Below are 26,574 nucleotides of genomic sequence, written 5' to 3' on the forward strand. Positions count from 1 at the left end.
AGTAACCCCACCCAACACTAAGGGCAATTTTGGACACTAAGGGCAATTTATCATAGCCAATTCACCTAACCTGCACATCTTTGGACTGTGGGAGGAAACCGGAGCACCCGGAGGAAACCCACGCACACACGGGGAGGATGTGCAGACTCCGCACAGACAGTGACCCAAGCCGGAATCGAACCTGATACCCCGGAGCTGTGAAGCAATTGTGCTATCCTATTTCCTTCATTGTGCTCTGCCCAAAGGCCGGTCATTGGCACATTGTCTGCTGATGCTTCACCCGGAACCGTTTTCTTGGCAGTACCTGATATTCAATCTCATTAAAGTCAATGCAGTATTACATGTTTTGTATGGTGAAGAATAATTTCTACCCCAGTTCTAACCTCTGTGCAAGTTTCAGTGCAATGAACCATTGGAGGTTTTGTACCTGAAGCCACTGGTTTGCCCAAGGACTACAATGATGGACAAGGAAAGGGAATGGCTGCCTAATTATACTATTCACAAATGTGGGCATGGAAACCCAAACCTCAGATGATTGTGATGAAAGCTATCTATTTGAATTATTCAGAACTGCGTGTTCTGAGCTTTTATTTTGTTCGCTGGGGATAATAAAAATCAACAATCCTGTGAATCTTGCTGGAAAATGCACACGTTCTGGGTACTGGATGAGAATACCGTCAAGCTTGGCTGTGCTGCCCTCTTGCCACCTCCTCACAATTGAGTATCTTGCCAGTACTCACTGTCTCATACTTACACATGAAAACTTCCACCTGATTGAGATACTGGAGGGCTGCCATCACTGTGGAAGCATATTTCAGCAGATGTCAACGCTATCAGAAAGAAATGGAAAATTAGTTGGCATCATGAAGCATGTGCGTCATTTCCTGTCTCACTTCACAATCGACTGTCGGAAAAAGTTATTCCGGGTATTTTTTTTCTCTATTTCTTGGCTCAGAGACATTTTCTTCCTTTAACCAACCTGTCCAAATAACCATAAGCATTGGCATAGTTACTGTCCCAACCAATAACTAGTAAGTCTGGAAATTAATTCTACAACTTTTTGTATTTAAAGAAAAAAATCCCTCTTTATTTGTACCTACTAACCCACATCTTTACCCCCTCAGCTCCTGAAGACTGTCTTCATTGATAGGCTTTGTCCTAACCTTTATTAATTTAGAAAACATATATTGGCCCGGAACTTCTTCCGAGAGGCAATCTTTGGCGGACTCAATCACGTTGTAATTGCAAAGTGCCTGTCTTGCCCAACCTTCCTCACTCAGGCAGGGTGAGACATGAGCAGCAGACTGGACGGGGTGGGGTTCGCTCGGACTGGAGAAGGGTGGGGGGGGGGGGGCAGATGTCAATCCAGGACTGGAGGGGTTTGGGTTGGGTTGGACTGGAGTGGGGGATCAGTCCAGGAGAGGGCAGTTCAGACCGGGAGAGGGCGTGGTGGATGATGTCTGGTTGAACTCAGGAATGGGTTAACAGACTTTCCAATTAAATACTAATTTGATATCAATTATTCAATAGAAGTCACTGATATATAAAGGGGTTACAGGTGGCACTATTTGTTGGTGAGATTTGTGTGTGAAGTTGGATCAAAGGAATAAAGGTGTTTTTGTGGAGAAGCAGAACTCTTGTCTCCTTTACTCTACAGTAACCCAAAAACTTAAACACGGAGTGGGGGAGCGCCGTTTAAATTGCTTCTGTCAGGTGGTTCCCAGTCAAGCTTAATTGTCCAGAGTAAGTTAGCACTTCTGGGCAATTGCTGGGTAAACCTGGGTGAAAAGGGCAGCACAGTAGCATGGTGGTTAGCACAATTGCTTCACAGCTCCAGGGTCCCAGGTTCGATTCCTGGCCTCGGTCACTGTCTGTACGGAGCCTGCACGTTCTCCCCGTGTGTGCGTGGGTTTCCTCCGGGTGCTCCGGTTTCCTCCCACAGTCCAAAGATGTGCAGGTTAGGTGGATTGGCCATGCTAAATTGCCCTTAGTGTTGGGTGGGGTTACTGGGTTATGGGGATAGGGTGGAGGAGTGGGCTTGGGTATGGTGCTCTTTCAAAGAGCCGGTGCAGACTCGATGGGCCGAATGGCCTCCTTCTGCACTGTAAATACTATGAAACCCTTTCGTGGAAACCTCCTAGAGGGATTCCCAGCGCATCATTGGGGTACCCCCTAAATGCGGCATTGGGGAGGAACCAGGAAATTATGGTCCATTATATCATTGCATTGCTCTAACAAAACAAAGACCTAATTTCCCAAATGTTTCTTCATATTTTTATTTCCTCATACCAGGCGGCACCGTAGTGAGACTAAAACTACAATCCTATTAGTTTTTTTCTAGCCTTTTTCAGCATCACATGGGGCTGCATTTTGTTATTAAAGGGTAAGTGGCACCATTAAGACTGAAATCAGGAATTGACCTCCCTTTGGCCAGCTATGGGACCTGGGACGATATGTTGCCACCAGTGGCTATTGAAGATGCCACTGCCGGAGCTGCCATGTAATTAAGGTAGCAATCTATTCCTTGAAGATGCCAGTCCCATCAGAGGGCTGGCAGTTTAACAGCCTCAACAGCACTACTACTACTGGTGTTCATTGCTGAAGCTGCAGCACCAGGCAGAGGGTGCCTGAGAGCCAGGGGCCCTTGAAGAGAGACAGGTAAGTTGGGTTGGGTTGGGGGGGGGGGGGGGGGGGGGGGGGTGAGCAGGGAGTTGCTCACTGAGTCTCAGCAGCTTGTAAGGACAGCCATTCCCACCATGGGCCATGGAATACCTGTAAATGAAGAATGCCTCCACCTAAAGGAAACCAGTGGGAGGTCACCAGGTTTCAATCACTCATCACCCCACAGAAAATACCCATGGAGGCTGGAGGTGGCCCTTAATTGGCATTGTCCAAGCTGCCCACCTTCTAACCACTGGTAATATGCCATGACAGCAAGGTGACATCAGGTCCCCAACACCGTTCCCAGTCATTTTTTGCCAACCCTGCTGTCTCGCAGCCCATCGCCAGAGAGCCGGGAAAAGTCACCATTCAAGGTATTGTGAGCAATAATATAGGCTACGTCTAGGTGTGTGAGTAAAACATTGTTTACAACTGACACTGTTAGGTTCCTTGTATAGTTCTCCAAGATAGCCAAAGTCGTAGTGTTTACAAAGAACATAAAGCTATATGTTTAAACCAAAGCTAGTTTATTTTACACTACTTGAAATGGTTCGTACACTCTACTGAGTAACAGCTAACAAAATAATAGTATTGAATCTATGTTACAGTAATTAATTATCTCTCACTAATACAACCTACACTCTAACTCAACCTCACACTATCCTTCTCCCACTGCTTTGCCCAGAATGCTTAGAGACGCAGCCTTTTATAAGGCTACTCAATGAATGATGTTGCCATCTAGTGTTGATGTACATGAACATCACCTTGTTAACCATTTACTCTCCTTAGATTATATATATCATTACAGACACTTATCTCCTCTACCATCGCAGTTGGTTGATAAGATTTCATTGGCATGAAGCAACTGGATCTTCAATTTGCAATGCCGTGGAACATCTGAAATATGTTTTCAAAGGTTGTGTGCTCATTTGTTACATCCAGTATGTGATGTTCACAATGTAACACACTGTTAAGATGCAAGATAATCTTATAAACAGAAAGCTAGCCATCGTTCCATGTACTAAAATTTAACAAGGAGTTGCCATGGTGCTATTAATAACTTTAACAGATTGTAAATAGCAACAATTACCTAGATTTCCCTGTTCAAACAGCAAAACATCGGAACCGTGCCCTTGGTCTAAGATTGTCAATGAGCAACACTGCAAGACATCCACTATTTTCCTTGAAGTTTTATAGAAAATCTAAGTTTTGCGCTGTATTTGTAAATTTGCTCTGATTTATATGATGAACTCTCACCAGATCAGAAAACTACTTGCCGGGTATTAAATTAGATTGCCACAATTGTTGGTCCCCTGCCTTCAAGCACGCTGAGAATCAGTAGCCCAATACTGGGCTAATTCCATTAGTGTGCTGGCCCCTCATTTTCCACTGTGAAAATCAGAAATCTTTTATTATCAAGAATGACTGCTTGATTGGGACAGCAAGAAAATGAGCACACAGCACTAATGCAGAAAGTCTGTTTTCAAGCATGCGACATGAGGTACCACTGAGTTAACAGGTTGACTGTGCTGGCCACTGATGATTCACCCAGCACACAGTGTCCTCTGTGCAGAAACATTAACAGCTTCACAAGAACTGCATTCCCTAAATTGAGCATATTTGTGTGAAAGTACAATAAATGAGAAGTCAACAGGTAAAGCAACAATGCATAAATGCTTTTGGGAGTGAAGGATGGCTTTGGAATGTGCTGCCTTTCATGGTCAGTAAACACACACTGGGAAGGGTATGTTAACATATTTGTGTGAAACTTGTCTGTCTGCTCTTTTAGTGTAATTGTGAACCCATTTCACACCCATTTTTGCATTAAAATAAACAGGTTTACATTTTCATTGACAAAGCTGTCTAAGGATTTCATACTAAAATGTTTATGTATTCCTTGCTGCCACTACACAACACAATGGAGCTGTTTAGCACAGGGCTAAATCGTTGGCTTTGAAAGCAGACCAAGGCAGGCCAGCAGTCAATTCCCGTATCAGCCTCCCCGAACAGGCGCTGGAATGTGGCGACTAGGGGCTTTTCACAGTAACTTCATTTGAAGCCTACTTGTGACAATAAGCGATTTTCATTTCATTTCGTTCAATACCAAATCAAAATTAAAACGATCATAAAAGAGGTGGCCAAAAGGTCATATTTTCACAAATGCAGAACCTAAATGGGAAAAAAATACAGTAAGAAGTCTTCCAACACCAGGTTAAAGTCCAACAGGTTTGTTTTGAATCACTAGCTTTCGGAGCACAGTTCCTTCCTCAGGTGAATCAAGGAAGGAGCTGTGCTCCGAAAGCTAGTGATTCGAAACAAACCTGTTGGACTTTAACCTGGTGTTGTAAGACTTCTTACTGTGCTCACCCCAGTCCAACGCCAGCATCTCCACATCCGGGAAAAACATATGAAGATGTTTTAAATAAGGCAGCACGGCGGCACAGTGGGTAGCACTGCTGCCTGACGGCGCTGAGGTCCCAGGTTCGATCCCGGCTCTGGGTCACTGTCCGTATGGAGTTTGCATATTCTCCCTGTGTTTGCGAGGGTTTCGCCCCACAACCCAAAGATGTGCAGGGAAGGTGGATTGGCCACGCTAAATTGCCCCTTAATTGGAAAAAAATTGGATACTCTAAATTTTTTTAAAAAGATGTATTAGATAAGGAGCGCGATTTAACAGAAAAAAGTCCCGTTGACCTGACTATCAACGGGACTCTTGTTATTTTTTCAGGCCTCGGCAGGAAGGCCCCGCCGAGGCCGCACTTACTTTAATTTCCTTCACTGAAGAGTTCCACTAATGCGACCTCCGGACAGCCCGCCCCCCAAATTACCTGTTGAGGGGTCCTCCAGATCCCCTCCCACCCCCAGACCCCATCCTATAAGAGCAGGGCACCCCCGTGTCCAATCCCCAGCGCAGACAAAATTCCACCTGGGCACTGCCAGCCTGGCACCATGTCAATGCCCCATCCAGCCTGGCAGTGCCACCTGGGAACCCTGTGCCAGGCTGGGACCCAGGTGTCCAGATGGCATCAGCAGTGCCAGGGTGGCATGCTGCCCAGAGACCAACCACTTTGGGAGTCTCTGATCACCTGGGAGAACTCCCGAAGTGCCATTCCGCTTGGTCCCCGTTTGTGGAGACCAGTATTAAACGGCACGTGGCTGGGGTCTCTTTGGCGAGGCCGATATATCCCGGGGGCTGGTTAGCTCTGACGGAAACATATTTAAGTGTGCCTAAGATCCTGCTAGGTCTCGCGAGGCATTGCAAGCCAGGTAAATCTGGCATAGCGGGGGAGTTTCTAACACTCGTGAAGGTGGAGTTTGAGTTGAGGGAAAGGATGGAAGGGTTTTACAATTCATGGGCTTTGTTTATTATGCACTTTCAAGAATTGGATGTAATCGAATATTAGGGAGAGGTAGTTGGGGTGGGGGGGGGGGGGGTTTGGACTGTTGTTGGCAACTATGTATGGGAGAATGGTGGATTCCTGAATCCTTTTAATTGATGTTTGTAGTTAAAATGTTGAGAGTTGTTTGGGGGTTGGTGGGAGGGAGGAATTATTGGCCAGGGATTGGCATTGTATTTGTTACCGTTGATTGTTGTCATGATATTCAGGTAAACATCATAGCACACACATACATACATACTGATGGACAGATCAACGGACCAATCAACACACACAACACGACAGCCAATCACAGGCAAGAGCATACACAGTACAAAACAGGGAACACAACACTTCCTGTGCACTCGAGCAGGAGACGGCTCATGGCACAGAGCTCATTACAAGCCACTCAGACATCCACCTACAAGATAGAATTAGGAATAGGTCCACAGAATCAAGGGTCATGATCGAACCTCAGTAAACAGTTTACCAGTGTAAATAGATGTTTGAAATAAAACTGCATTGTACCTTTCGCAACCGTGTTGGTTCGTCTGTGTAGCAGAGCACCCAACACTTCATAGTACCAGGAGTGACTTTGGTACCTACCTACAAATCCTCCGGAATCTGCCATCCTGCGCCATGGACACCGTCAACACACCGCAGCCGCTACAAGTCGCTGGAAACCTCAGCATTAATTGGAAGCTGTTCAAACAGCGCTTCCAGCTCTTTCTGGAAGCCAACGAAAAGGAGAGCGCTTCAGACAACAGAAAGATCGCCATCCTCCTCACCATGGCAGGTCAGCACGCCATCCATGTCTACAACTGCCTGGTGTTCGCAGAAGGCGAGAACAAGACCAAATTCAAGACGGTCCTTCATAAGCTCGACCAACACTTCAACGTCGAGGTCAACGAGAGCTTCGAGAGGTATCTCTTCCAGCAGCGCCTGCAAGGTAAGGTTGAGCCCTTACAGTCATTCCTTACGCATCTCCGCATCCACGCGCAGTCCTGCGGTTACGACACCACCTCCGATTCCACGATTGGGACCAGAACGTTTTTGGGGTCACCTCGGGCACCCTACACCAGCAGCTCTTAAAAATAAAAGGCCTCACCTTAGCCTCCGCAATCGAAGCCTGTGTCCTGCACAAAAACGCACCAGCCGCTATGCCCAATTTCAGGTGGCCGAATCGGTGCGGCAGGGGTCCTACGCGGCCGGATCGGTGAGGCAGGCGCCCTACAAGGCTGAATGCGTCCAGGCGATCGAGTCCCTCCCGGCCCGGATGAGGGCGGCCATTTCGCGCTTGTGCGCGCCAAAAACTACGGCAACACTGAGGGACGTGATGCGCAGGTGCGCTCGATGCAAGACCGAACTGCGCATGCACAGTGGCGCAACGAACGCCATGACGTCACGATGTGCGGCAACTGTGGAGCCGCACATTTAAAGCGGCAATGGCCCGCAAGAAACCGACAATGCCTCCGCTGTGGCAAGGTGGGCCACTATGTTGCTTGCTGTCGAGCAGTTCAACCTGTCAGTGTTCCCCAACTCCGACAACCTCGCAGGGACGTGCGGACCATTCAGCATCCTTATTACGGGTCGTGCCCAGAAGATATCCAGACCAGTGACACAGACGACCGGGACGCCTTCCGTGTTGCGGTCATTGATGGGAATCGAATGTCTCCAGCCAAGACCCACCAGCCGGTGCAAGTTAACATAAGAACTATGGGCAGGAGTAGGCCATCTGGCCCCTCGAGCCTGCTCCACCATTCAATGAGATCATGGCTGATCTTGTGTGGACTCAGCTCCACTTTCTGGCCCGAACACCATAACCCTTAATCCCTTTATTCTTCAAAAAACTATCTATCTTTATCTTAAAAACATTTAATGAAGGAGCCTCTACTGCTTCACTGCGCAAGGAATTCCATAGATTCACAACCCTTTGGGTGACGAAGTTCCTCCTAAACTCAGTCCTAAATCTACTTCCCCTTATTTTGAGACTATGCCCCCTAGTTCTGCTTTCACCCGCCAGTGGAAACAACCTGCCCGCATCTATGCTATCTATTCCCTTCATAATCTTATATGTTTCTATAAGATCGCCCCTCACCATTCTAAATTCCAACGAGTACAGTCCCAGTCTACTCAACCTCTCCTCGTAATCCAACCCCTTCAGCTCTGGGATTAACCTAGTGAATCTCCTCTGCACACCCTCAGTGCCAGTATGTCCTTTCTCAAGTAAGGAGACCAAAACTGAACACAATACTCCAGGTGTGGCCTCACTAACACCTTATACAATTGCAGCATAACCTCCTTAGTCTTAAACTCCATCCCTCTAGCAATGAAGGATAAAATTCCATTTGCCTTCTTAATCACCTGTTGCACCTGTAAACCAACTTTTTGCGACTAATGCACTAGCACACCCAGGTCTCTCTGCACAGCAGCATGTTTTAATATTTTATCATTTAAATAATCCCTTTTGCTGTTATTCCTACCAAAATGGATAACCTCACATTTGTCAACATTGTATTCCATCTGCCAGACCCTAGCCCATTCACTTAGCCTATCCAAATCCCTCTGCAGACTTCCAGTATCCTCTGCACTTTTTGCTTTACCACTTACCTTAGTGTCGTCTGCAAACTTGGACACATTGCCCTTGGTCCCCAACTCCAAATCATCTATGTAAATTGTGAACAGTTGTGGCCCCAACACTGATCCCTGAGGGACACCACTAGCTACTGATTGTCAACCAGAGAAACACCCATTAATCCCCACTCTTTGCTTTCTATTAATTAACCAATCCTCTATCCATGCTCCTACTTTCCCCTTAATGCCATGCATCTTTATCTTATGCAGCAACCTTTTGTGTGGCACCTTGTCAAAGGCTTTCTGGAAATCCAGAAATACCACATCCATTGGCTCCCCGTTATCTACCGCACTGTTAATGTCCTCAAAAAATTCCACTAAATTAGTTAGGCATGACCTTCCCTTTATGAAGCCATGCTGCATCTGCCCAATGGGACAATTTCCATCCAGATGCCTCGCTATTTCTTCCTTGATGATAGATTCCAGCATCTTCCCTACTACCGAAGTTAAGCTCACTGGCCTATAATTACCCGCTTTCTGCCTACCTCCTTTTTCAAACAGTGGTGTCACGTTTGCTAATTTCCAATCTGCCGGGACCACCCCAGAGTCTAGTGAATTTTGGTAAATTATCACTAGTGCATTTGCAATTTCCCTAGCCATCTCTTTTAGCACTCTGGGATGCATTCTATCAGGTCCAGGAGACTTGTCTACCTTTAGCCCCATTAGCTTGCCCACCACTACCTCCTTGGTGATAACAATCCTCTCAAGGTCCTCACCTGTCATAGCCTCATTTCCATCAGTCACTGGCATGTTATTTGTGTCTTCCACTGTGAAGACCGACCCAAAAAACCTGTTCAGTTCCTCAGCCATTTCTTCATCTCCCATTATTAAATCTCCCTTCTCATCCTCTAAAGGACCAAAAAACCTGTTCAGTTCCTCGGCCATTTCTTCATCTCCCATTATTAAATCTCCCTTCTCATCCTCTAAAGGACCAATATTCTGAGCAAGTTTACTCTCATAATCTATCTTGCTCTTTATAGCTTTTTTAGTAGCTTTCTGTTTCCCCCTAAAGATTTCCCAGTCCTCTAGTCTCCCACTGATCTTTGCTACTTTGTATGTTTTTTCCTTCAATTTGATACTCTCCCTTATTTCCTTAGATATCCATGGTCGATTTTCCCTTTTTTTACCGTCCTTTCTTTTTGTTGGTATAAACCTTTGCTGAGCACTGTGAAAAATCTCTTGGAAGGTTCTCCGCTGTTCCTCAACTGTTTCACCATAAAGTCTTTGCTCCCAGTCTACCTTAGCTAGTTCTTCTCTCATCCCATTGTAATCTCCTTTGTTTAAGCACAAAACACTAGTGCTTGATTTTACCTTCTCACCCTCCATCTGTATTTTAAATTCCACCATATTGTGATCGCTCCTTCCGAGAGGATCCCTAACTATGAGATCCTGAATCAATCCTCATTACACAGGACCAGATCTAGGACCGCTTGTTCCCTCGTAGGTTCCATTACATACTGTTCTAGGAAACTATCGCGGATACATTCTATAAACTCCTCCTCAAGGCTGCCTTGACCGACCTGGTTAAACCAATCGACATGTAGATTAAAATCCCCCATGATAACTGCTGTACCATTTCTACGATCAATCACGAACAATCCGGGTGATGAATGGTGTGCCACCCTAACGGTCAACCCAAATTCGTCGCCCACCTACTAGACTGGACTTATGAGACTGCTTGTACATTGAACTCATACTACCACGGTGTTAATATGTTTCTGATCTTATCGTTACAGATTTGTTTTGTCGTTCAACATTTCCCCGTTCTTTGTTTATGGTACAACCTCGTTGTTATGTCGCACCCGACATCGCCCCTTATATATAGTTTAGCCCCATGTACATGCTGTAAATATTGCACACACACACATTTAGCTACACTCAATACACATCTCTATTTATGGCCACGTAGACACATGTTCTTGTAACAAAGGGGCGATGTCATGATATTCAGGTAAACATCATAGCACATACATACATACATGCTGATGGACAGATCAACGGACCAATCAACACACACAACACGACAGCCAATCACAGTCGAGCATAAACAGTACAAAACAGGGAACACAACACTTCCTGGGCACTCGAGCAGGAGACGGCTCAGGGCACAGAGCTCAGTACAAGCCACTCAGACATCCACCATGTGCTGAGTGCCACTACAAGATAGAATTAGGAATAGATCCACAGAATCAAGGGTCATGATCGAACCTCAGTAAACAGTTTACCAGTGTAAATAGATGTTTGAAATAAAACTGCGATGTACCATTCGCAACCGTGTTGGTTCATCTGTGTAGCAGAGTACCCAACACTTCAATTGTTTGTTGGTGGCTGTAAATTTGGATGAAAATGTAAAAAAGAATAAAAATATTTTTTTAAAAAAGAAACCTCACGAGAGGCCTCTCGCGAGATTTACTGCCCATGTCTCATCACGAGTCGAGTGTGACATGACCATTAGATCGGGCCCCAGAATTCTAGATTCCCTTGCTCTGGTATGCATTTATCAAGGAAACGGATATCAGCAAATCTTTCTTGTCTTTAAATGTTGGCTACAGATGGAGGTTTGCATATCATGGGTAGATTCCTGAAGTCAGTCTGAAGTATCAGTATTTTATGGAGCTTGTAAGAAGGGGAAAGGTGGCGGGCAAGGTGACTGAATTATGCAGGAGCCGAAATTCCGGTTTCTGACGGCGGGTTGAGTTGTGGAGATTATATCAAGAGCATTGCAGTGGTGGGCTGGATCACTAGCCATCCCATAGCGGATTCGTGGTGGGTGTGATAAGGCCTGGGCTGCCCTGCGCAGGTGTTGGGGAGGAACAGGGAACCTCCCATAGTGGATTGGGGCTTGGGAGGGGTTGGGGGGGTTGCATCGGTGATTTTGGAGATCTGGCTACATCCTCGATGTAGAAAGCAGGGCTATGTGTAGTCTCGGCCACGTGATCCCTGCTGAGGCCCCTTATTTAATGCGAGTAGCATTGTATAGCCATGTTTTTCTCAGCGTGGTGAGTGCCGGGAAACAAGTGGCTAAACGCGCTCACTATGGGACTTTGTTCCCACTTAATTGAATCACGCTGAAAGACTCTTAGAGTTATGAAGAAGGCCTTTATTGCAGATTTAACTGGGCTAATGATGTTCCAAGTGGAACGCCAAAAAAGCCCTTTTTTTCAAAAAAAATTTTAATGAAGGTTTTATGTTTAACAAACACAAACTGAACTACAACACAACTGCGAAAATTGTTCAAACATGGTACAATTTTCATGTTAACAACACAGAAAATCAGAGATATAGAAAAATACACAACAAAAGCTCCATCCAAATCCCCCCTGTATCCCCCTAACCTCACCCATAAAGCCTACCTCGCCCCCCCCCCCCCCCCCCACCCCGCAACAGCTGATGGTAATTAACTCTTTGCAATGTGAGATAAATGGCTACCACCTCAGGTACAATCCCTCTACTGAACCCCTGACAGTGTACACCCCTGACAGTGTACTTGACCTTTTCCAGGTATAGAAAGTCCATAAGTTCATCCAACGAGGCCAAGGCACAAGGTGGAGTGGTCGCTCCCCATCCCAGCAGAACTCAACTTTGGGCTATCAGGCAGGCAAAGGCAAGTGCATCCGCCTTCACTCTGGTCCGCAGCCCACTGAGTCCGATACCCCCAAAATGGCCACCAACGGACAAGGCTCCAGATCAATGTTACGAACTGCTAAAATGGTGTTAAAGAAGGAGGCCTAAAAGCTCACCGTCTTTGGACACGACCAGAACATGTGTGCATGGTTGGCGGGTGCCCAACAGCATCTGTCCTCCACTTCATCAAAGAACCCACTCCTCCTACGTTTGGTTAGATGAGCTCTATGAACCACTTTGAGTTGGATGAGGCTGAGCCGCGCGCAGGATGAGGTGAATGTACCCTACAAAGGGCCTCATTCCACATCTTATCTAAGATTGGTCTCAACTCAAAGAACAAAGAACAAAGAAATGTACAGCACAGGAACAGGCCCTTCGGCCCTCCAAGCCCGTGCCGACCATACTGCCCGACTAAACTACAATCTTCTACACTTCCTGGGTCCGTATCCTTCTATTCCCATCCTATTCATATATTTGTCAAGATGCCCCTTAAATGTCCCTATCGTCCCTGCCTCCACTACCTCCTCCGGTAGTGAGTTCCAGGCACCCACTACCCTCTGCGTAAAAAACTTGCCTCGTACATCTACTCTAAACTTTGCCCCTCTCACCTTAAACCTATGCCCCCTAGTAATTGACCCCTCTACCCTGGGGAAAAGCCTCTGACTATCCACTCTGTCTATGCCCCTCATAATTTTGTATACCTCTATCAGGTCGCCCCTCAACCTCCTTCGTTCCAGTGAGAACAAACCGAGTTTATTCAATCGCTCCTCATAGCTTATGCCCTCCATACCAGGCAACATTCTGGTAAATCTCTTCTGCACCCTCTCTAAAGCCTCCACATCCTTCTGGTAGTGTGGCGACCAGAATTGAACACTATACTCCAAGTGTGGCCTAACTAAGGTTCTATACAGCTGCAACATGACTTGCCAATTCTTATACTCAATGCCCCGGCCAATGAAGGCAAGCATGCCGTATGCCTTCTTGACTACCTTCTCCACCTGTGTAGCCCCTTTCAGTGATCTGTGGACCTGTACTCCTAGATCTCTTTGACTTTCAATACTCTTGAGGGTTCTACCATTCACTGTATATTCCCTACCTGCATTAGCCCTTCCAAAATGCATTACCTCACATTTGTCCAGGTTAAACTCCATCTGCCATCTCTCCGCCCAAGTCTCCAGACAATCTAAATCCTGCTGTATCCTCAGACAGTCCTCATCGCTATCCGCAATTCCACCAACCTTTGTGTCGTCTGCAAACTTACTAATCAGACCAGTTACATTTTCCTCCAAATCATTTATATATACTACAAAGAGCAAAGGTCCCAGCACTGATCCCTGTGGAACACCACTGGTCACAGCCCTCCAATTAGAAAAGCATCCCTCCATTGCTACCCTCTGCCTTCTATGGCCTAGCCAGTTCTGTATCCACCTTGCCAGTTCACCCCTGATCCCGTGTGACTTCACCTTTTGTACTAGTCTACCATGAGGGACCTTGTCAAAGGCCTTACTGAAGTCCATATAGACAACATCTACTGCCCTACCTGCATCAATCATCTTAGTGACCTCCTCGAAAAACTCGATCAAGTTAGTGAGACACGACCTCCCCTTCACAAAACCGTGCTGCCTCTCACTAATACGTCCATTTGCTTCCAAATGGGAGTAGATCCTGTCTCGAAGAATTCTCTCCAGTAATTTCCCTACCACTGAAGTAAGGCTCACCGGCCTGTAGTTCCCGGGATTATCCCTGCCACCCTTCTTAAACAGAGGAACAACATTGGCTATTCTCCAGTCCTCCGGGACATCCCCTGAAGACAGCGAGGATCCAAAGATTTCTGTCAAGGCCTCAGCAATTTCCTCTCCAGCCTCCTTCAGTATTCTGGGGTAGATCCCATCCGGCCCTGGGGACTTATCTACCTTAATATTTTTTAAGACACCCAACACCTCGTCTTTTTGGATCACAATGTGACCCAGGCTATCTACACCCCCTTCTCCAGACTCAACATCTACCAATTCCTTCTCTTTGGTGAATACTGATGCAAAGTATTCATTTAGTACCTCGCCCATTTCCTCTGGCTCCACACATAGATTCCCTTGCCTATCCTTCAGTGGGCCAACCCTTTCCCTGGCTACCCTCTTGCTTTTTATGTAAGTGTAAAAAGCCTTGGGATTTTCCTTAACCCTATTTGCCAATGACTTTTCATGACCCCTTCTAGCCCTCCTGACTCCCTGCTTAAGTTCCTTCCTACTTTCCTTATATGCCACACAGGCTTCGTCTGTTCCCAGCCTTTTAGCCCTGACAAATGCCTCCTTTTTCTTTTTGACGAGGCCTACAATATCATTCGTCATCCAAGGTTCCCGAAAATTGCCGTATTTGTCTTTCTTCCTCACAGGAACATGCCTGTCCTGTATTCCTATCAACTGACACTTGAAAGCCTCCCACATGTCAGATGTTGATTTGCCCTCAAACATCCGCCCCCAATCTATGCTCTTCAGTTCCCGCCTAATATTGTTATAATTAGCCTTCCCCCAATTTAGCACATTCATCCTCGGACCACTCTTATCCTTGTCCACCAGTACTTTAAAACTTACTGAATTGTGGTCACTGTTACCGAAATGCTCCCCTACTGAAACATCTACCACCTGGCCGGGCTCATTCCCCAATACCAGGTCCAGTACCGCCTCTTCCCTAGTTGGACTGTTTACATATTGTTTTAAGAAGCCCTCCTGGATGCTCCTTACAAACTCTGCCCCGTCTAAGCCCCTGGCACTAAGTGAGTCCCAGTCAATATTGGGGAAGTTGAAGTCTCCCATCACCACAACCCTGTTGTTTTTACTCTTTTCCAAAATCTGTCTACCTATCTGCTCCTCTATCTCCCGCTGGCTGTTGGGAGGCCTGTAGTATACCCCCAACATTGTGACTGCACCCTTCTTATTCCTGATCTCTACCCATATAGCCTCACTGCCCTCTGAGGTGTCCTCTCGCTGTATAGCTGTGATACTCTCCTGAACAAGTAGCGCAACTCCGCCTCCCCTTTTACATCCCCCTCTATCCCGCCTGAAACATCTAAATCCTGGAACGTTTAGCTGCCAATCCTGCCCTTCCCTCAACCAGGTCTCTGTAATGGCAACAACATCATAGTTCCAAGTACTAATCCAAGCTCTAAGTTCATCTGCCTTACCCGTAATGCTCCTTGCATTAAAACATATGCACTTCAGGCCACCAGACCCGCTGTGTTCAGCAACTTCTCCCCGTCTGCTCTGCCTCAGAGCCACACTGTCCATATTCCCTAGTTCTCCCTCAACGCTCTCACCTTCTGACCTATTGCTCCCGTGCCCACCCCCCTGCCATACTAGTTTAAACCCTCCCGTGTGACACTAGCAAATCTCGCGGCCAGGATATTTATGCCTCTCCGGTTTAGATGCAACCCGTCCATCTTATACAGGTCACACCTGCCCCGGAAGAGCTCCCAGTGGTCCAGATAACCGAAACCCTCCCTCCTACACCAGCTGTTTAGCCACGTGTTTGTCTGCTCTATCTTCCTATTTCTAGCCTCACTGGCACGTGGCACAGGGAGTAATCCCGAGATTACAACCCTCGAGGTCCTGTCTTTTAACTTTCTGCCTAGCTCCCTGAACTCCTGCTGCAGGACCTCATGCCTCTTCCTGCCTATGTCGTTAGTACCAATATGTACAACGACCTCTACCTGTTTGCCCTCCCCCTTCAGGATTCCCTCTACCCGTTCGGAGACATCCTGGACCCTGGCACCAGGGAGGCAACATACCATCCTGGAGTCTCTTTCACGTCCACAGAAGCGCCTATCTGTTCCCCTGACTATAGAGTCCCCTATAACTATTACTCTTCTGCGCTTTGACCCTCCCTTCTGAACATCAGAGCCAGCCGTGGTGCCACTGCTCTGGCTGCTGCTGTTTTCCCCTAATTTTCCTCCTCCCATTTCACCTTCACCCAAGCAAGCAACGAAAATTGCAGTGAGATGGTCTGCTCATAGATGTTTGAGATTCCCCCCCCCAGTCCTTGCCAAACATAAGGGCCGAGATTCTCCGAGTCAGCGCCGCCACGCCACTATGACGTCGGCCCGCCGATTCTCCAGCGACCGGAGAATCGACGGCAATCGCGGAAGCCGGTGCGCAGTTTGGGGGCCATTGAAAGTGGCCCCCGGGGCGATTCTGCGTACTCGACGGGCCGAGTTGCGCCGAGTCCCGCCGGCGTTGTCTGCGTATGGTCCTTCCCAGCTGGACCTCGGCATTCTGGCTGTGGGGACCATCCTGGTGGGGGGGGGGAGCCAACTCCGGGTGGGGGGCGCCTCCACGGTGGCCATGCCCGCGATCGGGGGCTGCTGATCGGCAGGCGCACTAATCCCGGGGGGGGGACTGTGTTCCTCCACGCCGGGCCTCTGTAGGGCTCCACCATGTTGCCCACGGGCCGGTGCGGAGACGGCCGTGGTGCGCATGCGCGGACCCGTGACGGGCTGGCTTTTGGCACCGGAGCAGCGCACAGCACTCCGGCGCTGTTCTAGCCTCCGAGGACGGGAGAATGACTGGGCCTGGAGTCCCATTGACGCCGGCGTCGCTCGCACCGGTTTTGACGCCGGCGTCAACACTTGGCTGGGATTTCAGAGAATTCCGGCCAAGATTGTTTCCAACAGGGAATGCTGTGGCCCTCAGGGAAAATATCGAAATAGGTGTCATCCTGATAGTAGGAATTTTGCCAAGAACGCCTCACAAGTGGCGAACCTCCATCTATAAACAGGTCTCTAAAGCACTCTAGCCCATTGTCATGCCTTAAAAGTCAAATCCAAATCTGCACAGCTTGTAAAGTTGACTAAGCTGCTTCCATATCTCCAAGGTGGAGGTTTGAAGTCTATCTCATTGAGGAGAATGGGAGTGGCGTCATTACTAGGGCCCAGAACCTCGACCCTTTACAAAAACCTGCCTCCATCCTCCCCCACATGGTGTCCGATTCTTTGTACCACCCCAACACCTTCTCCAAGTTGGCCGCCGAGTAATACATGAGGAAATTGGGTACTGCTTGACCCCCCCCAAGTGCTGGTCCCTCTGGAGGTACATCCTACAAATTCCCGGTGCCCTATCCGCCCATATAAAGGAATTCACCGGAATTAGAAAGGTGCTACTTCAGAGAGGAAGGCAGGCAGAGGGTTTGTGTCTTCCGAGCCTGATGTGTTATTACTGGGCGGCGAATGTGGAGAAGGTACGGAGCTGGGTCAGAGGGGTTGACTCCCAATCAGTCAGAATTGAGGAGAGTTTGTGTAGGGGGTCGGGATTGAAGGCGCTAGCAACAGCGCTGCTCCCAATGGCCTTGGGGAGAACTCAGGGAGTCCGGTAGTAATAGCTTCATTGAGAATTTGGAGGCAGTTTCGCCAGCACTTTGGGTTGGGGGCAGGGTCAAGAGAAATGCCGATTCGATGGAACCTTAGATTTGAGCCAGTGGACTTCCGGGTGCGGCGATGACCAGCTGAGTCGCACGTTTCGGCAGCTCCCGGTGAAACGGACTTTTGGGCTCTTGATAGGAGCCCCAACGGCAATTTTGACGGCTAAAAACACTGTGCGGTAAACCAAAAGGGAATCCCCCCTGGATATGGATGAAAAAAGGAGGAGAAAGTGGCCGGATTGCAGTGGATCCTTTAGAACAGCGGCAAGGAAGGCAAGCAAAAACCAAGATGGCGTCGGAAGGTGGCAGTTTAACATGGGGCCCTGAACAACAAGAGTTCTTGAAATGCTGTGTGGAAGAGCTCAAAAAGGAAATGAAGAAAGAGCTGTTGGCCCCGATACTACAGGCGATCGAAGGGCTAAAGGAGGAACAAAAGACCCAGGAGCGGGAGCTTCGGGTCGTGAAGGCAAAGGCAGCCGAGAATGAGGACGACATACAGGGCCTGGTGGTGAAGACGGAGACGCATGAGCCACATCAGAAACGATGTGTGGAAAGGTTGGAGGCACTGGAGAACAACCTGAGGATTCTTGGTCTTCCTGAAGGTGTGGAGGGAGCGGACGTCGGGGCATATGTGAGCACGATGCTGCACTCGTTAATGGGAGCGGAGGCCCCGGCGGGTCCGTTGGAGGTGGAGGGAGCATACCGAGTGATGGCGCGAGGGCCGAGAGCAGGAGAAATTCCCAGAGCCATAGTGGTGAGATTCCTCCGTTTTAAGGATAGAGAAATGGTCCTTAGATGGGCAAAGAAAACTCGGAGCAGTAAATGGGAGAACGCGGTGATCCGCGTTTATCAAGACTGGAGTGCGGAGGTGGCGAGAAGGAGGGCGAGCTTTAATCGGGCCAAGGCGGTGCTTCATAAAAAGAAGATAAAATTTGGAATGCTGCAACCGGCAAGACTGTGGGTCACATATCGAGGGAGGCACCAGTACTTTGAGACGGCGGATGAAGCGTGGACTTTTATTGTGGAAGAAAAACTGGAATGAGCGGGTTATTAAAAAGAACGTTTGAACAAAGTGGTGGGGCGAATGTGGGGGGCAAAGAGGGGGGTTAAAAAGGGGGGAAAGAGGAGTTTTATGTACTAATCCTGCGATGTGGTAACTTTTCTCTCTCCCACAGGTGGTGATGGGGAGAGGTGGAGGAGATGGGGCGTTGGCCATTGGGGGCGGGGCCAAGGGAGAAGCGCGGGCTTGGTTCCCGCGCTATGATAATCATGGCGGGAATAGAGAAGCAGGAAGGAGGGGGCGTCGCACGGTGCGAACCGAGGTTACGGGGGGAAGCCGAGGTCGGCCAGAGTTTGCTGACCTCTGGGAGCAACATGGGGGGAGTAATTACGCTAGCGGGGGGTCTAGCGGGGGGGGGGGTGGGAGGGGGGAATTACTGGGTTGCTGCTGCTGGGGAGAGGGGGGAGCTGGTATGGGAGGGGATGGGCGGGGGGGCACCGCCTGGGGGAGATACAGCTGCGTGGGAACCGGGTGAGGAGCTGGAAAAAGGTGATGGCTAATCAACAAGGGGGGGGTGGTGGGGGGGGGGGGGGGGGGGTAGGAAGCCCCCCAACCCGGCTGATCACGTGGAACGTGAGAGGGCTGAACGGGCCGATAAAGAGGGCACGGGTACTCGCACACATTAAGAAACTTAAGGCAGATGTGGTTATGTTACAGGAAACGCACCTGAAACTGATAGACCAGGTTAGGCTACGCAAAGGATGGGTGGGGCAGGTGTTCCATTCGGGGCTAGATGCGAAAAACAGGGGGGTGGCTATATTAGTGGGGAAGCGGGTAATGTTCGAGGCAAAGACTATAGTGGCGGATAACGGGGGCAGATACGTGATGGTGAGTGGCAAACTACAGGGGGAGACGGTGGTTTTGGTAAACGTATATGCCCCGAACTGGGATGATGCCAATTTTATGAGGCGGATGCTAGGACGCATTCCGGACCTAGAGATGGAAAGCTGATAATGGGGGGAGATTTTAATACGGTGTTGGAACCAGGGCTGGATAGGTCGAAGTCCAGGACTGGAAGGAGGCCGGCAGCAGCCAAGGTACTTAAAGATTTTATAGAGCAGATGGGAGGTGTAGACCCATGGAGATTTAGCAGACCTAGGAGTAAGGAGTTCTCGTTTTTCTCCTATGTCCATAAAGTCTACTCGCGAATAGACTTTTTTGTGCTGGGAAGGGCGTTGATCCCGAAGGTGAGGGGAACGGAGTATACGGCTATAGCCATTTCGGATCACGCTCCACACTGGGTAGACGTGGAGATAGGGGAGGAAACAGGAGGGCGCCCACCCTGGAGAATGGACATGGGACTAATGGCAGATGAGGGGGTGTGTCTAAGGGTGAGGGGGTGCATTGAAAAGTACTTGGAACTCAATGATAATGGGGAGGTCCAGGTGGGAGTGGTCTGGGAGGCGTTGAAGACGGTGGTTAGAGGGGAGCTGATATCAATAAGGGCACATAAAGGGAAGCAGGAGAGTAAGGAACGGGAGCGGTTGCTGCAAGAACTTTTGAGGGTGGACAGACAATATGCGGAAGCACCGGAGGAGGGACTGTACAGGGAAAGGCAAAGGCTACATGTAGAATTTGACTTGCTGACTACGGGCACTGCAGAGGCGCAATGGAGGAAGGCACAGGGTGTACAGTACGAATATGGGGAGAAGGCGAGCAGGTTGCTGGCACACCAATTGAGGAAAAGGGGAGCAGCGAGGGAAATAGGGGGAGTGAGGGATGAGGAAGGAGAGATGGAGCGAGGAGCGGAGAGAGTGAATGGAGTGTTCAAGACATTTTATAAAAAATTGTATGAAGCCCAACCCCCGGATGGGAGGGAGAGAATGATGGGCTCCTTGGATCGGCTGGAATTTCCCAAGGTGGAAGAGCAGGAAAGGGTGGGACTGGGAGCACAGATCGAGGTAGAAGAAGTGGTGAAAGGAATTAGGAGCATGCAGGCGGGAAAGGCCCCGGGACCGGATGGATTACCAGTCGAATTCTTTAGAAAATATGTGGACTTGCTCGCCCCGGTATTGACGAGGACCTTTAATGAGGCAAAGGAAAGGGGACAACTGCCCCCGACTATGTCTGAAGCAACGATATCGCTTCTCTAAAAGAAGGAAAAGGACCCGCTATAATGCGGGTCCTATAGACCTATTTCCCTCCTAAATGTAGATGCCAAGATCCTGGCCAAGGTAATGGCAATGAGAATAGAGGAATGTGTCCCGGGGGTGGTCCACGAGGACCAAACTGGGTTTGTGAAGGGGAGACAGCTGAACACGAATATACGGAGGCTGTTAGGGGTAATGATGATGGCCCCACCAGAGGGGGAAACGGAGATAGTAGTGGCGATGGATGCCGAGAAAGCATTTGATAGAGTGGAGTGGGATTATTTGTGGGAGGTGTTGAGGAGATTTGGTTTTGGAGAGGGGTATGTTAGATGGGTGCAGCTGTTGTATAGAGCCCCAATGGCGAGCGTGGTCACGAATGGACGGGGATCTGCATATTTTCGGCTCCATAGAGGGACAAGGCAGGGATGCCTCTGTCCCCATTATTGTTTGCACTGGCGATTGAGCCCCTGGCGATAGCGTTGAGGGGTTCCAAGAAGTGGAGGGGAGTACTTAGGGGAGGAGAAAAGCACCGGGTATCTTTGTATGCGGACGATTTGCTACTATACGTGGCAGACCCGGCGGAGGGGATGCCAGAAATAATGCGGATACTTGGGGAGTTTGGGGATTTTTCAGGGTATAAATTGAACATGGGGAAAAGTGAGTTGTTTGTGGTGCATCCAGGGGAGCAGATTAGAGAAATAGAGGACCTACCGTTGAGGAAGGTAACAAGGGACTTTCGTTACCTGGGGATCCAGATAGCCAAGAATTGGGGCACATTGCATAGGTTAAATTTAACGCGGTTGGTGGAACAAATGGAGGAGGATTTCAAGAGATGGGATATGGTATCCCTGTCACTGGCAGGGAGGGTGCAGGCGGTTAAGATGGTGGTCCTCCCGAGATTCCTCTTTGTGTTTCAGTGCCTCCCGGTGGTGATCACGAAGGCTTTTTTTAAAAGGATTGAAAAGAGCATCATGGGTTTTGTGTGGGCCGGGAAGACCCCGAGAGTGAGGAAGGGATTCTTACAGCGTAGCAGGGATAGGGGGGGGCTGGCACTACCGAGCCTAAGTGAGTATTATTGGGCCGCTAATATTTCAATGGTGAGTAAGTGGATGGGAGAGGAGGAGCGAGCGGCGTGGAAGAGATTAGAGAGGGCGTCCTGTAGGGGGACTAGCCTACAGGCTATGGTGACAGCCCCATTGCCGTTCTCACCGAGGAACTACACCACAAGCCCGGTGGTGGTGGCTACACTGAAGATTTGGGGACAGTGGAGACGGCATAGGGGAAAGACTGGAGCCTTGGGGGGGGTCCCCGATAAGAAACAACCATAGGTTTGCCCCGGGGGGAATGGATGGGGGATATGGAATGTGGCAAAGAGCAGGAATAACGCAACTGAAAGATCTGTATGTGGATGGGAAGTTCGCGTGTCTGGGAGCGCTGACCGAGAAATATGGGTTGCCCCAAGGGAATGCATTCAGGTATATGCAACTGAGGGCTTTTGCGAGGCAACAGGTGAGGGAATTCCCGCAGCTCCCGACACAAGAGGTGCAGGACAGAGTGATCTCAAAGACATGGGTGGGGGATGGTAAGGTGTCAGATATATTTCGGGAAATGAGGGACGAAGGGGAGACTATGGTAGATGAACTAAAAGGGAAATGGGAAGAAGCGCTGGGGGAGGAGATCGAGGAGGGGCTGTGGGCAGATGCCCTAAGCAGGGTAAACTCGTCGTCCTCGTGTGCCAGGCTAAGCCTGATTCAGTTTAAGGTATTACATAGGGCGCATATGACGGGAGCACGGCTCAGTAAATTTTTTGGGTTGGAGGATAGGTGTGCGAGGTGCTCGAGAAGCCCAGCGAATCATACCCATATGTTTTGGTCATGCCCGGCACTACAGGGGTTTTGGATGGGGGTGACAAAGGTGCTTTCAAAAGTAGTAGGGGTCCGGGTTGAACCAAGCTGGGGGTTGGCTATATTTGGGGTTGCACAAGAGCCGGGAGTGCAGGAGGCGAGAGAGGCCGATGTTTTGGCCTTTGCGTCCCTAGTAGCCCGGCGCAGGATATTGCTAATGTGGAAAGAAGCCAAGCCCCCGGGGGTGGAGACCTGGATAAATGACATGGCGGGGTTTATAAAGCTAGAGCGGATTAAGTTCGTCCTAAGGGGGTCGGCTCAAGGGTTCACTAGGCGGTGGCAACCGTTCGTCGAATACCTCGCAGAAAGATAGATGGAATGGAAAAAAGAAGGCGGCAGCAGCAGCCCAGGATCGGGGGGCGGGGAGGGGGGGGGGGTGGGGAGGAGGAACCAGAAGGACTCTCAGGGTTGTTAATATATACTGTATAATATGTATAGGTCGTTGCTACAGATAATTATATATTGGACTGTTAAATTATATTTTTGGAGAGTGTTACTTGTGATAAGGCAGTTGCCAATTAGGGTTAGTTTTCATTTTTGTTATTTATTATTTATTCATTTTTTGTTTATAAAATAGGTCATTGTTATTTGTGTTGTTATAATATTGTGTAAAGGATGCACAATGTACTGTGTTGGTTGACCAAAAATTTTCAATAAAATATTTATAAAAAAAAAAAGATTTGAGCCAGGGAAGTGGGATGGAAATTTTCGGAGATGGGAGGAGAAAGGAATTAGGACACTAAAAGATTTGTTTCTTGGGGGACGGTTTGAAGGATTGAAGGAGCTGAGAGCGAAGTATGGGCTGAAGCAAGAGGAAATATTTAGATACGTGCAGGTTCGAGACTTTTCCAGAAAGGAGATACAGAGCTTTCCAGTAGAGCCGGGTTCCACATTGCTGGAGGAAGTGCTGACGACAGGGAGACTGGAGAAGGGGGTAGTATGGGCGGTTTACGGGGCTATGTTGGAAGAGGAGAAGGCACCGCTGGAAGAGATCAACGCAAAGTGGGAGGAAGAGTTGGGCGAGGGTATGGAGGAGGGGTTCTGGTATGAGGTGCTCTGGAGGATGAACATCTCCACCTCATGTGCGAGGTTGGGGCTGATACAGCTGAAGGTGGTATATAGAGCACACCTTACAAAGGTGAGGATGAGCCGGCTCTTTGGGGGGATAGAAGATGTGTGTGAACGTTGCGGGGGGGGGGGGCCGCAAACCACGTTCATATGTTTTGGTCCTGTTCAAAGCTGGAGGATTACTGGAAGGTGGTTTTTAGGGTAATTTCTAAAGTGGTGCACGTGAAACTGGACCCGTGCCCTCAGGAGGCCATATTCGGGGTGTCGGACCAGCCGGAGTTGGAAATGGGTGCGGAGGCGGATGTTGTAACCTTCGCCTCGTTGATCGCCCGAAGGCGGATCCTGTTAGGGTGGAGATCAACCTCTCCAACCTGTGCCCTGGCGTGAGGGGGGGACCTGCTGGAATTCTTGACTCTTGAGAAGGTCAAATTTGAACTGAGGGGAAGGATGGAGGGGTTCTACAATTCATGGGCGTTATTCATTATGCACTTTCGATAATTGGATCATATCGAAGGGGGGGGGGGGCTGCTGGGAGGGTTGGGGGGAGGTTGTATGTGATAATGGTGACTATTGGTGATTCCTGATTCCTTTTTGACATTTGTTTATGTTAACATGAGGGCTAATGTTTGGGGGTTTGGTGGTAGGATGGGATCGTTGTTATTGATGTGGGGATTGACATTGTATTCGTTACTGATTGTTGTTTTATTGTTGAGTGTAAATTGGGAGAATAAAAATATTTTAAAATAAATAAAGGAATTCACTAACTTGATCACTCTAGCAAAGAACAATTTAGCGAGAAAAATAGGAAGGCATTGGAACAGAAATAGAAACCTCGGCAGAATGTTCATTTTGAAGTCTTGAACTCAACCCAAAAAGACGCCAAAGCCACTCAGCGGTCTCATAATCTTGTTTGTAGAGGAGACCGGATCTGTGACATACAGGAGCAGGTCATCAGCATAAAGCAACATGCTAGGTTCCCTTTCCTCTCGATCAATCCCCCTCCATCCCCAGAAGCCTCAGTGCCATCGGCAGAGGTTCAATCGCCAGGGCGAAAAGGAGCGGCGACAATGGACACTTCTGTCTTGTACACCTGCTCAGAGGAAAGAATCTCGATTTTGTTGCATTGGTCGCTAGCCATGGGGTTTGTGTATAGCAGCTCCACCCATGTGATAAATTTCTGCCCAAACCCAAACCTCCCAAGTACCTCATGAGGTACTTCTACTTCACTCTGTTGAATGCTTTCGCTGCATCCATAGCTATAATCACCTCTGGCTCGGGGGCCAAAAAGGCAAGAGGAAACATTCAGAACCCGCCCTATATTAGAGGACAGCTGCCTACCCTTCACAAACCCTGTCTGGTCTTCTACCACTATATCTGGGACACATGGCTCTAACCGCAAGGCCAGCACCTGAGCTAGTACCTTCGCATCCATATTTAGCTGCGAAATGGGCTTGTAAGGACCACACTCCATGGGTCCTTATCGTTCTTCAAAATAAGAGAGATGGAGGTGTATCAGGCAAGTAACTTCGGGCTAAAGGGCCGTTGAACATATTTACCAATACTGGTACTAGCTGGTCAGAGAATGTTTTGTAAAATTCAACAGGATACCCATCAGGGCCCGGGGCTTTATTCGTCTGCATCAACCCAATCACCTTTAGCACCCCATTCAAAGCTAACGGGGCCACCAGGTCCTCCCTGCCCTCTTCCTCTACTCCCGGGAAGGACAAGCTGTCCAGAAACTCCGTCATACCTGACACCCCCTCTGGTGGATCTGACCTGTACAGATCCCTGTCAAACACTTCAAAAGCCACATTGACTTCTCTGTGTTGTCACTAAACCACCCTCCGGGTTCTTGACCTGCATTATCTCCTGAGAGGTCCCCTGCTGCCTCAGTTGATGCGCCAACAGACAACCTGCCTTCTCCCTGTGCTCATATACTATGTCCCTTGCTTATCATAGCTGCTTCACGCCCTTCCAGTGGATACCAAGTCAAACTGCACCTGGAACCGCATCCTGCTTACAAACAGCTTCTGATTAGAAGTCTCTGAGTCACGGTGGTCTGTTTCCAGGATCTCTCCTACCAAGGCACGGTAGCATTGTGGATAGCACAATTGCTTCACAGCTCCAGGGTCCCAGGTTCGATTCCAGCTTGGGTCACTGTCTGTGCGGAGTTTGCACATCCCGTGTGTGCGTGGGTTTCCTCCGGGTGCTCCGGTTTCCTCCCACAGTCCAAAGATGTGCAGGTTAGGTGGATTGGCCATGATAAATTGCCCTTAGTGTCCAAAATTGCCCTTAGTGTTGGGTGGTGTTACTGGGTTATGGGGATAGGGTGGAGGTGCTGACCTTGGGTAGGGTGCTCTTTCCAAGAGCCGGTGCAGACTCGATGGGCCGAATGGCCTCCTTCTGCACTGTAAATTCTATGAAAAAACCCTGCCCTCCCTCCCTCACTACTCTATCTAAGTGTGCTTTATATTAGATCACCTCTCTTTTTCATAGATATCACCGGCTTAAGAGCCTCCCATAATGTTGAAGGAGAGATCGATCGATTGCTGTTAAACCTGATATTCAAGAATTGTACAGACAGTTATACTTTGAGATTCAATTACAAGAAATTAGCATATACCAATAATTTGTTACTAGTTATCTATGTCCAATCATGACTGTTGATTAGGTTTAGATCATAGTATATGAGAACAATTAACCAATTACAACAAATGTATACTTTCATAATTATACTATCCAATCAGTGC

General features: G+C 48.7%; 1 protein-coding gene across 1 annotated transcript in view; it reads left to right on the forward strand.

Moving 5' to 3' along the window:
• The window catches only part of ksr2 (kinase suppressor of ras 2), an 815,194-nt gene that overhangs the window by 611,241 nt on the left and 177,379 nt on the right, over nucleotides 1–26,574 (forward strand). The gene's annotated exons all lie outside the window — the stretch shown is intronic.

Source organism: Scyliorhinus torazame, chromosome 1 (genome assembly GCF_047496885.1).
Source record: "Scyliorhinus torazame isolate Kashiwa2021f chromosome 1, sScyTor2.1, whole genome shotgun sequence".
NCBI lineage: Eukaryota > Metazoa > Chordata > Chondrichthyes > Carcharhiniformes > Scyliorhinidae > Scyliorhinus > Scyliorhinus torazame.